At 47.3% G+C, this 15,845-nt stretch overlaps 1 protein-coding gene across 3 annotated transcripts in view; it reads right to left on the bottom strand.

Moving 5' to 3' along the window:
• LOC142578839 (uncharacterized) overlaps positions 1-15,845 on the bottom strand; it is a 332,468-nt gene that overhangs the window by 134,039 nt on the left and 182,584 nt on the right. For all 3 annotated transcript variants that reach the window (XM_075688466.1, XM_075688465.1, XM_075688464.1), the window contains one exon: positions 1,642-1,733. The gene's annotated coding sequence lies outside the window, so the exon portion shown is untranslated. The remainder of the gene's footprint in view (positions 1-1,641; positions 1,734-15,845) is intronic.

Genomic DNA, 15,845 nt, shown 5'->3' with positions numbered 1-15,845 from the left:
CAGGCCCGGGTCCACACGCGTCCGCGAGCTCGGTTGTTGGCTCTTCGGTGTCTATCGCACTGAGCCCATCGACGCAGAGATGTCAGCACGCGCGGCGGGACGCCTGCTCTATTTAGGAATGCGCGCGATTGTTCCTGCAGAGCCAACTTTTTTACTTTGTCACCTTTCCTCGGTAGGAAGCCGACAAGCAAAATAAGAATATATTTATTTCTAAACAAAATTGATGTTGGTCCAAGTCATGAGAAAACATTCGACGCCGACGACCCGTCGCCAGATGTTTCGCCAATATCTGGCGAGAAGACCATAGACTGACACCGTCTATATATGGCACCGGAAGCGAACGCCACAGAGCGCATTCCAGGTGCAGTACTACGCAAGGTTTATTTTAGTCCTATTGTTTTGTTTTTTTCATTTCTTATATTCCGCCCCGCTGAGCGGCGGATATCGGCAATAGCGGGAATGGAAGTATAAGGAAAACGGAAAATAAAATGAAAGGAATCGTTCCATATTCTACAGTACACGCTCGTATGTATATTTTTAACGTAGCGTCGCCAGGCGTCGGAGTATTTCTTTTAAGTTATATACGAATACCGCGCTGTATTATCGGCCAAAGGAGGTTACGTGAGGTTAAATAATAGAACGGATTTCTCATCGTACAGATTTCACTTACGATAAAGTGTGTTTGATAGCACGGCGTAAGATTGGCGCGCCGATTCGTAGCGATCCCGTGCCTGAAATACGTCGGAAGTGCGTCGCACGCGGCTGCCGCATTACAATCACAGCTACGGAGTTTTCACAATCATGGCTGAAAATTCACGCTTAGATAAATTGTACCAGCAGTATATCGAGAAAAGCGCTATAATTCATCTTACCAAATCGACGCATACGAATCGCGTCGGGCAGTCAGGAATGAAAATAGGGAGACGGGCCTATCTTTTGCCCGTCGCGTAGTTAATGAATACAGTTGGGTTACTTGGCTCATTTTTCAAGGCTGATACGAAACTAAGCGCGAGGTAAGAGAACGGGCGAGAAGAAACTGGCACTGTACAGAGCACTCTGTCTTGACATTCCCCTCCTTTGTCTTTTCTTGCGCTCGCTTTTGCCTCAGCATTAATGAAGGATTACGGATTGATTAGGCGCCGCACCATGGACACTATGGGAGAGCAGTGGACGAGCACTTTGGCTAGACATCCTTCCTCTGTGGCGCCGACGCGACCCGCACCATGCACTAGCAGCACTGCATGGGTCTCCAGAAATGGTGTACAGAACTAAATGTAACAATAGGTGGCATCACGGGGCCGCGGCTGCGGTGATGAACCAGGCCCGCGATAAAAGCAGTTAAGGCAATGCCGATGAATCACGACGTGAAACACACAGGACAGAGGTGCACAAGTGCACGGTCCTCGAAAGCAGACTGTCCATGCGCCACTTGGAATGTTTTACAAATTACATGCAGCATTTAATAATTTTGAATGCCGACGCGCGTAATTACGATATATATTTGACACTGTTTTCGCCCTTTGGGTCGAACTGCTGCAACAATTGCAACGGTTAAGGTACAGTCCTAGCCGCCCTCCTCGGCGTGCGTGTGCGGATTGCTTGCGCTGGAAGGATTGTGACAACGTAAGGTTTTACTCTTACCTTGGATGGATAACTGTATAGATGTCTGGATGAACTTATGCAGATAGCCGTGATGGGGTCTTGGCTAAATGTAGGCGCCAGGGATGAGTCTTCTGCAAAACAGAAACAAATAGACAGAGAGACAACTTATAGAGTTTTAGAGTTTCCGCCTGTGTCATGCGAAATCTTGCAAAAGAAATCAGTAAAGTGGGGCGCTATAACGTAAAACTATTCCAAACGTTTCTATTCCAATTCTGCTATCAGCCCTCCACGATTGGTCAAAAACTTTTTTCGACCACGCCCACTTCACCTGTCTGTCGCGCGACGTCACGAAAACCGCGATAGCTCCCCATCTGATATGTGTACACACTGATTATGCATGATTTGACAGTAAAAAGAAAAACAGTTATTTCTGATTCGACCCCTTTTCGCCATTAGCCCTCGGCTATTGGTAAAAAGTTTTCGGGTTGCACCCACTTCACCTGCCTGTCACGCGACGTCACGAAACCGCACAAACTCACCGCGTCAAAGTGACGTGTACGCGATAAAGATGCATTAATATGCCGAACAAAACTGAACTTTCTTCGGAATAGCCGCAGGCTGCCCCATTCCGAAAGGAATAAAAGATGGCTGCCGCCGATCGCTGAGACGCTGGCTACTCGCACCTGCCGGAGAGCATGGGTGTATTTGCGTATAGTAAGACTTCTTGCGTGGCCGTGTAACGTTTTCGAGCACTTCCGGCACGTTTACCACCCCATTCTGCCAACTCTTCTTTGCTGAGGGTCAGCTTTAGTGTCATTCTTAAGCTTCCGTTGCATGCCGCCTCAATTTTCGACCAGCCACCACAAGCTAAATAAGGGAAAGCCGACCAATCGCAGTCGCCGGCACCACCCTCTTCATCCGGTTATCGATTTTCAGTGCACTGGTTCTGCCCCAGCGGATCCCTCTCCACTTGAGCGTTCTCCTCGCCTCTTGTAAGCCAATTAGATACGACAAGCCGCTCAGTGTAGGCAATGTTATTCGTTTGTCAAGCAAACAAAAGTGACCTCCTATGAACGAGGATAGTGTTTGATTGGTCTGTACAGACAACCCTTGGGTGACCGCCCGGTGCTTGTGTCGGTGGTTACGCAAATTTGACGTCATGAGATTGGAATAGAAACATATTGGAATAGTTTTACGTTATAGGGCCCGTGGTTGCATACTACAGGAAAGCACAAAACGACGATAAACTCCCATACCGCAGTTTGTGGTACGTTCACTTTTCCTCAGCACGGCACACTCTTATAGGTTTCTCACAGATTCGAGGGCACGTGTTCGACAAGATTGCTAGCAGCGGCTATAAGATACGTAGACTGAAGGAACGCCGAGCTACAAAAGCTGGGGCGCCTCTCACAGGCGGCTGTGAGTACTGCCCGAGCTCTGACGCGCGCACGCGGAACGCCCAGCTAGACAAAGGGGACGCATTAACCGAATTTATCTGTTACTTCCCTCAACTAGGGGTCTTATAACGTAAAACTATTCCAATATGTTTTTATTCCAATCTCCTGACGTCAAATTTGCGTAACCGCCGACTCAAGCATCGGGCGGTCACTCGCAGGGTTGTCTGAAGAGACCAATCAAACGCTGTCCTCGTTCATAGGTCACTTGCTTGAAAAACGAATAACATTGCCTACACTGAGCGGCTTGTCTTATCTAATTGGCTGACAAGAGGCGAGGAGCCCTCTCAAGGGGTGAGGGTTTCGATGGGGCCGAGCTACTGCACTGAAAATTGATAACCGGATGAAGAGGGTGGTGACGCCATATGCGATTGGTCCGCTTTCCCTTACTTGGCTTGCGGTGGCTGGCCGAAAATCGCGGCGGCACGCAACGGAAGCTTAAGAATGACGCTAACACGGATCCTCAGCAAAGAAGAGTTGGCAGAACGAGGTTGTAAACGTGCCGAAAGTGCTCCAAAACGTTACACGGCCACGCAAGAAGTTTATTATACGCAAATAAAACCAAGCTCTCCGCCAGGTTCGAGTAGCCAGTGCCTGAGCAATCGCCGGCTGCCAGCTTTTATTCCTTTCGGAGCGGGGCAGCCTGCGGCTATTCAGAAGAAAACTCAATATTGTTCGGCATTTTAATGCAACATTAAAGCGTACACGTCACTTTGACGCGGTGAGTTTTCGCGGTTTTGTGACGTCGCGTGACAGGCAGGTGAAGCGGCTCCAGCCCCAAAACTTCTGACCTAGGGCTAATGGCGAAAAGGCATCAAATCAGAAATAACTATTTTTCTTTTGTTCGGTCAAATCATACATAATCAGTGTGTACACGTCATATCAGATGAGGAGCTATCGCTGTTTTCGTGATGTCGCGTGACAGACAGGTGAAGTGGGGGTGATCCAAAAAAGTTTTTCACTAATCGCGGAGGGCTGATTTCAAAATTGGAATAGAAAAGTTTAGAATAGTTTCACGTCATAGCAACCTAGGTCCTATTTCTATATGCCTCGCGTGGGAAACAGCAACGGAACCGCTATATTCGAGTGAAGTACCGGCTACAAGTGTACATTATGTTTGCTGCTGAGGTTCTGGAATCAGATTCACGCAACGTTCCGTTCGTGGGGACCATTTCTCGCTGGCAAGTGGTTCCACTTCCATTTTATCATCTCGTTCGCTAGCTGCCTGGACTGGCCAGCACCCGTTTTAAGGCAATAGCTTTATGGGCCCCGTTACGCAGAAAATACGTCGTCGTCGGTGTTGTTCGTGCGTTTACCGTGCGTTGGCCGTACCTTGGACGTGAGCGAGAACTCCCGATGGAAGTAGAGAATTAGCAAAACTCGTTAACATGTCAAAGAATGTTTTCGTTGACGCCAAATGTCTCAGGAAGGATCCTGTGACCAAAGGAAAGTAATTGAACTGAAAAGAACATCGGGGTTTAGGCGTAAATCGCACCCAGGACATTCAGAATGCGAAACGGCCACGAAGGCTCGCTGGTCCAAGCGTGTTAGAGGGCCTCGTAGTGTCTGCTTTGTGATACTGTACTGTTGCGTGCATGGTAATTATGAGTACGGTAATTAAGAATGGGCTAATGAAGCTGAAGTGAATGCGACTGCTGGGGTGGTTCATTGTATTTAAACAAACGAATATATGTGTATGTGCGATGTATCGATATGCAGGTTGTGTTCTGACTTGATAAAGTGTCTTAGAGGAACGTACTGACGCGTAAATGGTAACTGCGAGTATGCTAATTAGGAATGAGGTAATTAGATTGAATAAAAGGCTTGCGATGGTTCATTGAACTTAAACGTCTGGATATGGATAAACGTCTGGATATAATATATATATACATATATATTATATATGAATAAACGTCTGGATAAACGTCTGGATATATGCGTGATGTATCGATGAGAATGTTGTAGTTTGAGTATCTGGTATCGTTAATGAGTGTGTATGCTAATTATTAAGTTAATTACAGGTGCTTGTGAGTATATGGATGGTTCATCAAATTTGAATTGATGTGATGGTTAATAGAGAGCAGCGTGTCACATGATTCAGTATACATGAGTGTAGCAGCAATTAGTGATTACTGATTGAATTTCCCTTGGTAATTAGTGATTGGTGATCGATAGCGTAGGATGTCAAAGAGAATGATGTATCGGAGCAAAAAATTGCAAGAGTGAAAAAGTCCGATCAAAGCATATAAAGCAAACAGCGATGCGATGAGAAGCAAATGGTGGTGTGCAGTAAAACACGTCATTGCGGTGAGAAGAAAGTGATTGTGTAAAATAAAGAAATTGATGCGCGATAAGCAGCAGGTCGTTGTCGGCGCCTAGAGCATAAGAAGCAGGGTGTGGTGAGAAACGAGAGCATGAGAAGCAGTCAGGGACCCTTTAATGCTATCGCGTTCTACTCTTAAAGGCGAAGCTTAAGCCTCTCCCAATTTTTTTATGAACTGTTCTGACGCACGAACAGATTTCCGAATCCGGTTCGTTTGTGAACAATGTTTTAAGTATCTTCGAGACCTTCCAGAAGCGGCGCTATATCGTAAACACGTTTCTGATTGAGCTTTCAGAGCTCTACCACGTGTGTCGGCTTTCATGTTTGCTGTTCGGCGTAATACCCTTTTTGCACGCTCTCTCGCGTGCGTTCATATTCTTTCGCCACGACGTGCAAAAGCAAGCAAAGGCGAAGAGGATCTGCGCGAAGCGAAATCTCGCCGCGGTACTCCGAGAAGCCTCAATTTGCGGAAAGTTCGGCCCACGCGTATACGCAATGACTCCACGTGGTCACGCGTCGGTGGTGCACTCGCCAGTTTAAGTTTTTAGACCCGTGGCGAGGAAATAGAAAACAAAAATCTTTGCCATGTGGGCTCAAGGAGCCCAAACGTGAGCGGCGGCTCGCACAAGTGCACAGCCCGCATATCAATTTCCCAACACACGTCTTTCCTGCAAGCATAGTTTGCATAGTTTGGGTGTCTTCCTCGGGAACCTTTATCCGCAATCTTTTAGCCGACGGCAGTACACTTTCTGCCGCGCTGAAAAGTTTACGAACTGCTCGTCAACGCAACGCGTAAACTCCAGCGAGTACATAAACACCCCACACGCACGTCGCAGATGCGGGCAGGCGCGCACAAATTGCTGCGACATTTAAGAGGATGCTGCACACCCGCACAGTGCGCGCCAAAGATAAAAAAAAGAAAAGAAAAGAAGCAACACGGTAATAACGCGGTGCTTAGCACGGGGCGCCTCACGTGAGCCTCATGTATTCTTGAAGACGCCGACCGTGCGGAGTAAAAGGCGCGGCTTGTTCAGCCCAGGCAGACTAAACAAAGCAAAAAAAAAGCGATAACAAACAGAGAAAGAACAAGGAAGATCAACAACTGCTGAAGGACGAAAGTGTGTACGACCGCAGGCCGGTGCAACGGCCGAATATTTTCCTACAGTTTTGCTTTTTTTTTTCCAAAGCGAAAGGAAAACGTCGAGAAACACCAAAGGAAATAGAACGTCTCCTTTGGATCGGATGAAAGCGCGGAGGCGACAGCGTGTGGGAAAGACGCTCGGCTGAACCAATTTCTCAGAGTGCACTAGCCGCCTCGCACCCCCGCAGCTGTGATGTACACTGCATACGCACACAGAGGCACGCGCGAGAGTGCGTCCACGAGTCGCGTTCGACCGCGGGGCGGTGAGCGCCGTCGTCCTTGGAACAGCTGCTGGTCCAGACGCGCGGAGCGAATGCAAGCAGCAAAAGTGTCCCTGGGCGCTGCCGGCACGCCGCAGATGCTGCTGCTGCTGCTATCCAAGCGCAATGGCGGCGTCATTTGAATAAGGCACGAACCACAGTGCGTTCAGCGGGCGGAACCTGCGCGTCCCCGAGCCGACTCGCGTTGCCCGGCCGTCGACCCCCGAGTCGCAAGCCTGACGGCAATCGAGGGAGCCGTCTGCGCCTGTACGCTTCAAAGGCGAGATGCGATGTTCTCGACGATGCCGCAGTAATGTGTCTTTTGTTGCTAGCACATATTCATTCGGTGTGTGCAGCGAATAGGAGGCTTCCGAAGTCTCAAGACGAGGCAATGGCCCGGCAGCAACAAACCCGAAAACAGCGTATGTGTTTCAGTGGTGACCAAACGGGGAGATTTCTACCGAGAAGAGCGAGCCGCAGGACTATATTTAATGTTTACTAAGCCTTGAAAACCGGAGTGCTGATTTTATAGTTAAAAACATGGACGTCCTTAGAAAAGCAGTCAAAGCTCTGTCGCGTCAATTGCTACCGAGAGGTCTCAGCCATCTTGCACTCGATTTCTTCGTCGCGTTTAGAACTTCAAAAAGTACACGTTAACCGCGGCGTGCGGTAGCCGTTGGCCTTCCGCTCTGCTTTTGGGCAGTCTTCGTCAGACCACGCACTAGTGAAACCACGCATCAGACAAACATGGCGAGAGTTTCGCTAATGTCATGGCATATTATGTAGACGTCTAACATGTTTTAATGTGTTAACTTGAAGTCTAATGCGCTGTGCCTGCGCATGTGTCGTAGAGCCTTGCGTGCGCATTAGAAAAGAAAGCTCCGCTTAGCCGTCGCATTAAATAAATAGCCCATCAGCAGGGCCACGCTTACGAATCGCGAAGTTCCCTGTGGACGTAAAATGCATTGTGTTACCAACGTCCGGGAAGTACTATGACAAGCGCACGAGAAAGCAAGCAAGCGAGCGAGCCCTCCCAGACGTTGGCAGCTTTCCCGCCCTACACGAATGCATAGTGGGCGGCCTACTTTAACGAACCAGCGACGGAGGCGGCTCTCGGCAACATGATCTCTGTTTCAAGCTTAAACCGAACAGCAATCGGACTACAAAAGCAGCGACAACAGACAGTTTTAGCTTGTACGCAAACTCATAGCCGTTTGTAGAATACCGAATTACCGAAGAGGTGTGCGATAGCCGTACGTCAGCAACAACGCTAATAGCGATATATTGTGACGCAGAGTGGCCAGTCCAGAGGGGACACAAAGCTACTACTGCAGTAACCTATTATATTATACTTAACTGCTGGTGCCAAGCACTGGATAGCCACATAATTCGTTAACATGTAGTGTTTTTATGATTTTCCTTCGGCGAGAACATTCACGCAACACACCTTTCTTGCAAATGTATTGTAGTTAGATAAATTGTCACAAAATGTCGCTACTAGCCTTACTACTGGTGTCCACGGTCCCGTAATCTGTAAACGGCAAGAAGTTTATGCATTACGGACAAGCCAAACCCTCTATCACTTAATCTACTCGCAGACCTTGCCAAATACTTCAAAGTATGACTACGAGCACACATACGAAGCCAGAGGTCTGATCACAAACTCGCCTGCCTGTTCGGAAGTAAAAATGGCCGCAGACTAATCACAAAAGCACAAGCCAAAAGAAAATGGTGGGTCGCCATAGGGATGCGTGCGTGCGTGTGCGCGTGCATGTGTTATGTGTGTGTGGGGTGGGGGGTTGGCTTCGAGTTAGGCGCACGAAGAAGCGAAGTGAGCCGAAAGACAGCGCGGTCAGCTTTATAATTTAACAAATACCGGTTTATTTAGAGATTCCTCGGTTTTCCTGTGGCGTCGGTTGGAAAGCAGAGTCATACGCTAAGGGCAATGAAATATTTCACATCTTTCTCACCCTCCGTAAAGATGCAGGATGGACCTATTTGGTCGAACAAACAAACAAACAAACAAACAAACAAACAAACAAACAAACAAACAAACAAACAAACAAACAAGCAACCTACACGTCGACCCAGTTTCTTTAAAGCGCGCTCGTGGCCGATTCTGTCTACACTAACACCTTTCCTTAGATATGTGAAACGGTTCTTAATTGGGGCGACTTACGAGGCCAGGCTCTTTAAAAAGCTGCCGCAGCTGTGCCTTCGAACTATTGTATTACATATGCTTTCATCAAAATGTCCCTTGCTCCTTCATAGTGTTTCTTCAAGAGCACAGTAGCACTACTACTGTTGTGCAATCAATGCAACACACACTATTACTAACGACTTGAATGCGAACACTACCTATGAATGTGAAGAGACCAAGTTGATACCTTGCGGGAAAGAAAACTAAAAGAAAAGAAAGAAAGAAAACATACGCATATGTGGCCGAATGCGCAATAACAAAACTCACACAGACATGTGTACAGAGGCTACTGTTATCGATTTCTTTGCACTTTCCCTGGTTTATGGTGTCCACCGAAGCAACACACTAACGAGGACATTTCATCTTCCATTGTTCTCGGCGCATTAGCTGCTGCATCTTTTTTGTTCAAAACACAAAAAAAGAAACAAAGAAGAAACAAGAACCTGGCCCGGAGTCCATTAGTTTGAGCTTTAAGACCCGCGTCCACGTTCTTCTTTTTTTTTTTGTAGAATGAAAGAGATGTCATTAATTCATTTTAGCTGCGCTCAGAAAGTGCGCTTCACACAGCGTGTTCGACAGAGCGCGCACGTGCAGTACTCTTCAACTTATTTTATAGTGACATTAAACGGCAGGGTGCTCTGACAATTGAGGCTGATAAAAAAAATAAAGCTCTTTCTATTGATACCGGTGAATAGAACTGAAAATTTTGTACGGCATCTTCGCTGTGCGTATTTTCCTTTTTTTCTTTCTGACGTTTCGCGCACGCGCACTCGTTGAGTAATCGCTTGAAACGCAGGTTGAATTGGCACGGCTTCCAGCAGATTCTTTTAAAGCACAGTTTAAAGCTTATTTCGTGTGCTAAGAGAAGAATGATAGGAAGGAACCATTCGAAAGGCAAAGTCAATAACGCCAACAAAAGGGTGGCGGCGATTCACTTTCCAAAGTCGCGCAGAGAGAAACTTAGTTGCGTGATGAACGCGCGGACACGAGCAGCGCAAAGTCGACTCCCGACCGGTAAGTTGATAAAGCGGGCTCGATGGAAAGCGCACTGATGAAAGGAAAACAGGCACAAACGCAACACCTCGAGTCAGAAACGCCTCGAAATACGAAACAAAGGCGCTTGCTCACTTACAGAGAAAACATCCGGGACACACGCTAACAATACACGTACCGCTGCCTGCGTGCTAACATCGCATCCAAAGTTATATAATTTTTTTTTCTTTTTCTTGAAAAAAAGAAGAAAAGAAAGGATGGGGAACGGAGAAAGGGAGGTGCTTTCTTGTTGCCCGTACCATGCCGCCAAGAGAAAAGAATTCAACGTGATGGATGCATGGGGACGCAGGCCAAACAAAACATTTTCATTGTCGCATGCGTCCGTTCCGCCTTTCAGCGCCAAGCAACCCTTTCTCTCATTTCTTTCTCGCAACTTAAAAAAAGAACATAATAAAAAAAAAGAAGCAAGCTTCACTGCTGCAACTCTAAGCTCAGCTCTGTCGCGCTATTCCGCGCTTCACCGCTATGCACGTTGGCGCAGCGGAGAAGGCGCGATACATTCTCCAGAACTCGTAAAACTCTCAAAGCGCCTCTCGTAAACGACGCCATAAACGCATCCTGGCTTGCTGCGCTTTACTTTATGCAGCTATTGTGCTGATTAGAGGGTTTCTTTCTTTTCGTTATTTTTTTTAAGCGCCGAGGTCCTCGCGTTCAACTCTCCCCGTGCGCACGAGCACGGATTTAAATGGATGTACGCTATTAGCTCTTCTCCGCGGTTCTTGATCTAGTTGCTGCGGTGCAGCGAGTCTTGGAGGGCATGTAGGCTCTGCGCACAGCTGGTGTCATGACGGGGCTCGCGTGATGTGAAGAGAGCCAAATTATTTCACGCTACTATGACAATGAAAGGGTAAACAATTGTCATCCACCCGTCTGTAGCATATGATAACGCTGCTTAACATGACAATCTGTTTGCAATATTTCTTTTTCGGCTTGTACATTTTCTTATGACCTCCTTGAAAGTTAATTACATCATCGTGCAGAGCGATGATGCAACTACGGCTGAGTTAAGAACATTATGCACAAAAGAAAATTCATAGACCGCGCCGCATCATGTAATCCCTGCTTTTGTTTTGCGGCGTTGGACTTCCTGACGGCAACTGCCAAGTCACGCGGCGGAATGTAGGTCGGCAGGAAACAACGGATCTCGTAAATGTAACTGCGCGCGATCACACCCAGTCGGTTTCGAACACCAGGTGTTATTGGTATCGCCTACACAGTCCTGAGCACGCAGCTAGTGTGTTTTTGATGGGCGTCTTGCCGTCGAAAGTAGTCGATAGGCGTTGTGCCCCTTCCGGTGGCAGTTGCCAGCCTGCTCCTCGCCTTCCCTTTCCTGTTAACTGTATATATGTGTATATGTGTTCAAAACAAATAATAATAATAATAATATGCGACAATTTTGCGTTTCTAGGTTTACGCGTGACAAGTATGAGGCCATACTGTGTTTGACCCAATTCTAGGACTGACGTAAAGAACGACATCATAAGAGAGCGAGAGAGAAAGCAAGGATAGAAAACACAGAGGAATAGAAACCACCCATACAAACATCCGGTTTGCTAAAGAAAACATGAAGAGACATATCGATGCCTCCGCAAGGACTCAATTACAGGCTTGCCTTGCTCCGTCCAGCCACAGTAAGCCAAACGACACGGAACTTCTAACACCTTGGACCTCTAACTCACCCCAAAGTATTCCAGGCACCCAACATCAACATAGGATTCCGCATCCCAAAGGATCGTGCGATCACCTTTACGAGCGGCCGGTTGCGCAAGAAAGGGCAACAACATATGAACATCTAACTGCCGTATTCACAAGCCAACCCTGCACTTATGTTTGCCTTCCTCTGTCTACCCCCACTCTTAACGTCTTTCAGGAACAGGCCCTGTACGTCCAGTCACGCGGCGGGAAAGCATTATTATTTAAACGGCGCAGGTGATCATCGTTACGAGCGGCTGGAAGCGCCGGTGAAACACCGCCGGCAACAACAACAGCGACAGAGACGCAGTTCTCTGAGCTGATGTTTACGGCGACGCCTAATCCGCCGGGGTGACAACGCGACGGGAGGCCAACACACCGCAAGGACAACAGCGCGGAGAGAGCCGCCTCGCTGGAAAAGAGAGCGCAGCCCTGCCGCGGCGTCAACGTAAAACTACCGACTGCAACAACTGCTGCTCTGAGGGAAACTGCTGTGCTCGCCGAGAGGAGCGCTATATTGAAGTGCGGGGCTAAAGGTCGTAAAGCAAAGCAGGGAAGCAATCTCATCGCATCTTTACGACTGCGCCCAACGCCGGCGAACGCTAACGCCTGCCGGGACCGAGGCATTCATCGCGCCGGCGGCCATAAAGGAAGCCAGTTCGTAACGAGTGACTCAAAACAAACAAGAACGCACGCCAACGTTCTTTATTGTTTCTTTCTTCTTTTCTCGCTTGATCGATCGCGGCAGTGGGATGGCGATGTACGCGCGCATTGCTCCGAACAGTAGTTTTCTCAATTACTGCTCTTTTCTTTTGGTTTCTGGTGGCCGATTCCACGAATAATACGAACGGCGGAAGAGCACGTCCTTAAACGAGCGAGTTCATCGTTAACTGAATAGAACTCCATCTTCTCCCAATATAACAGGAATCGTATCATGAGAAGCCAACAAACAAAGACACCAAGGACAACAGCACGTGCGATGAACAGAGCACCGCACGTGCAATGCGAAGACGTGGGATCGTTCCCCACCTGCGGCAAGTAGTTTTTTACCACTTTCACTGCCATTCATTTAGCATTTATTTAATTCAATTAGTAAGTACAAGTAATTTCCCCTATGTTGTCCTAGGTGTCTTTGTTTGCTGGCTTCTCATGATACGATTAATAAGATATCGGGCCCCTCTGTTAACCCCCTTTCTTCTCGTTCTAAAATAACTGGAAATGCTTCAAGCGCGGGAAAAGTCTCGAGCAGCGCTTTAAAATTTCAGGTCCTCAAAGATATACAGAAAAAAGAAAGAAAGAACCCTGCCGAACTTAGCACAATTATTGGCATCCCACGTCTCTCTCTCTCTCCACACACGCGCGCACACATACACACACAAAAAAATGTTCGGAGCAACTCCACGGGAGTTGTCTGAGTATGCGCAAACATTGCGCCACTTGCTGATCTCCATGCAGCCCGGTGTCATTATCAATCTTGTCAAACCTGATCCGACCGGTATAAACATTTATCAACCCTTATCAGACTAGATCTGACCCTTCTCAAACATCATCGGTCGTTACCAACTTTACCGCAACCAATCCGATCTTTATCAACCATTATCTGTCCTTATCAACTTTACCGGACTCGATCCGACCCTTATCAATCCGCATCGGTCCTTATAAACATAATCATAATTGCTCTGCAAAATCACTGTTCAGCAACTTATACATTCGCGTCTAACCATTATCAACTATGATGAGACCCATGTAATCTCTCATCACTCCCTATCACGCTCATCAACTCATTGACTGCTTATCTGTCAGTGTTGCGCGGCGCTAAGCGCATAAACCATTAGAGATCGGTGGCATTTCGGTCAGTCGCGGAACGCCCCAAAGGAAGGCCCATCCCGCGACCACAGAAACGCATTACGGATGTGGCGTGTTTGGCATTAAATCTTCGGAAAGTCGGAATTTTCCTTGTGTCTTTCAATGCTGCACGTAAGCTCTGCACGTGGTCCTAGAGATGACTTTTATTCCACCATCACCAAATCTTTAAACATGCCTTTCATAGAAACTGTTCTCATTTGGCATTTGTTTTGCACCGACGGTACAACACATTCATGTGGTTCAGATATAATCGTCTTCTACAAGTGTGGGTGCTTATAAATGTGGGTAAGACGCTCAGCTTCTGAGCGTAGGGTTGTAGGTTCCAAACTCACCACCGCCAAGGTCTTTCCTGTCGAATTTATCATGTTTTGTACATTAATTCCTGTATAGCCATTCGTCTTACGTGACAGACGGACGGACGGGTTTCCTCGTTGGGTAGGCATAGAATTTAAAAGCACCATAACCGACTATAGTGCGTAATGCGCTGAATTCAAAGGATCGACTAAGAAAAAGATAAAACAAAGTGGGATGTGAGTAATTGTGCGGCACTGAGAACCATGCACATCAGCGTTTAGGCTCAGCGACAGCGCCGTTCATCTTGAATGTCCAAGCGCATTATTGGCAAAGACCTTGTATGGGACTTTATTCACTGCTAGAAGAGCACGGCTTCTTCAATATCGAAAGAGCCCTGCGGCTTAACAGCAACAACATTAAATGAAGAAGTGGAAAGCTCCAGGCAACCAATCGCACAGCCCATTCAAGGACTAAAGGAGTTCGCTGAAGAGTGTAAAACGCTAATCAACTTCTGAGACACTCAGACATGCAAATTCGCTTTGAAGACAGACGGCAGATACGGTAATCGTCTTCGCACTGTATAATTCGGATGTGCATAGCACTTCTCCGTATACATCCCTCGTCATACAAACAGAACGCCACTCAAACGTTGCTCACTCAGCTCTAATGCGTGAACAAATGCACGAACTGAAACTCCAAGGAAAGAAGGTGTTTCAAGCTCAGCAAGAGCGAAGTGCGAACATTCGTGATTACACATTTAAGAGAGAGAAAAGAAATATTGGCTACACAGTGTTTCACTGCAAAATGTAAAGAATGTACGGAAGCAGCATTAGAGAATACTGAAACCAAATTCCGCAAACGTTTCGTCCCGGATATATCTTTCGTATCTTTGTTCGACACACATGCTCGTTTTACGCGTCCTTGCGCAGAGGTAGCACAAAGGAAACAAATTCAAAATTCTGCGTTTCAGTACCGGCCCTGACGCTCGCAGTCCGTCAGCGAAATTTGATCGCGGCGAGAATAAAGAAGATTCCGCACGCTAGGAGATATTGACACTTTGTCTTTCTGCAAATTTCGTGTCGCTTCGGGTGATCTTACCTTGCTCATATAATGATCGCTATCGAGAAGAATGCATGTCGGGAGAAATTTATCTGACGGAGCTCCAATCGAACGGTTTCCAGTTATTTCGTGAATAGTCTTCAAGAAAGACAGGTGGATCAGACGAAAGGAAGAGGAAGAACAAGCACGGGGAAATAAGTTTTCTAAGGTACATACAACATCCTTCGCGTTCCAAGGAGCACGATAACAAAAAAAAAAAACGAAAAGAAAGAACGAAGTAGCGATCCTAGGATTTCAAGCGTGCAGGAGAACAAAGTAAGCCGACATTTTATAGAAGCTGAAAATATTTGTTTTTCTTTTATTTTCCTTGTCGAAAACAGTAAAACATTTCCATTCTTTCCGGAATTTATTTTTCTCGAAGAAAATTGTGCCGCGCGGCGATGTGCGCCGCGGAGGACAGCTTTTTCCGGAAGAGGCGCGCACATAAGCTACCGAAACTTCTGCTCGTGTAGCAAGCCTGCTTCGGCGACCCGCTTTTGCGGCTACATTTTGCAACCCTTTTGAAAGCTCCTCTCGGAGCAATGTATTATGCCAGTTCGGCGCCGTGTCGCTCTCGCCTTTCTTTTTTCTTCTTCCGTTTCCGTACGCGTTCCGATATCTGCCTTATCCGTTGTCTCTAAAAAGACAGTGGTAGACTGTTGCCAGCCCTTGAGGTTAGGCTTGCTTTCTTTTCCCTGCTCTTCCTTTTCCTTCAAAAGCGGGACAACGCCGAAAAGCCGGCGCTCTGACCCCGGGATTTGTTGTGCGCGTCTATCGGTGGTGATCCAGATCTCTCCGCGCGGATCGGAGGGCGTTCTTCCTTCGCCTCAGCGGCGGCGGAATTGGAGGGGCATTCATTTTG

This window comes from Dermacentor variabilis, chromosome 4 (assembly GCF_050947875.1).
Source record: "Dermacentor variabilis isolate Ectoservices chromosome 4, ASM5094787v1, whole genome shotgun sequence".
NCBI lineage: Eukaryota > Metazoa > Arthropoda > Arachnida > Ixodida > Ixodidae > Dermacentor > Dermacentor variabilis.
This window is presented reverse-complemented; position numbering and strand designations above follow the sequence as displayed.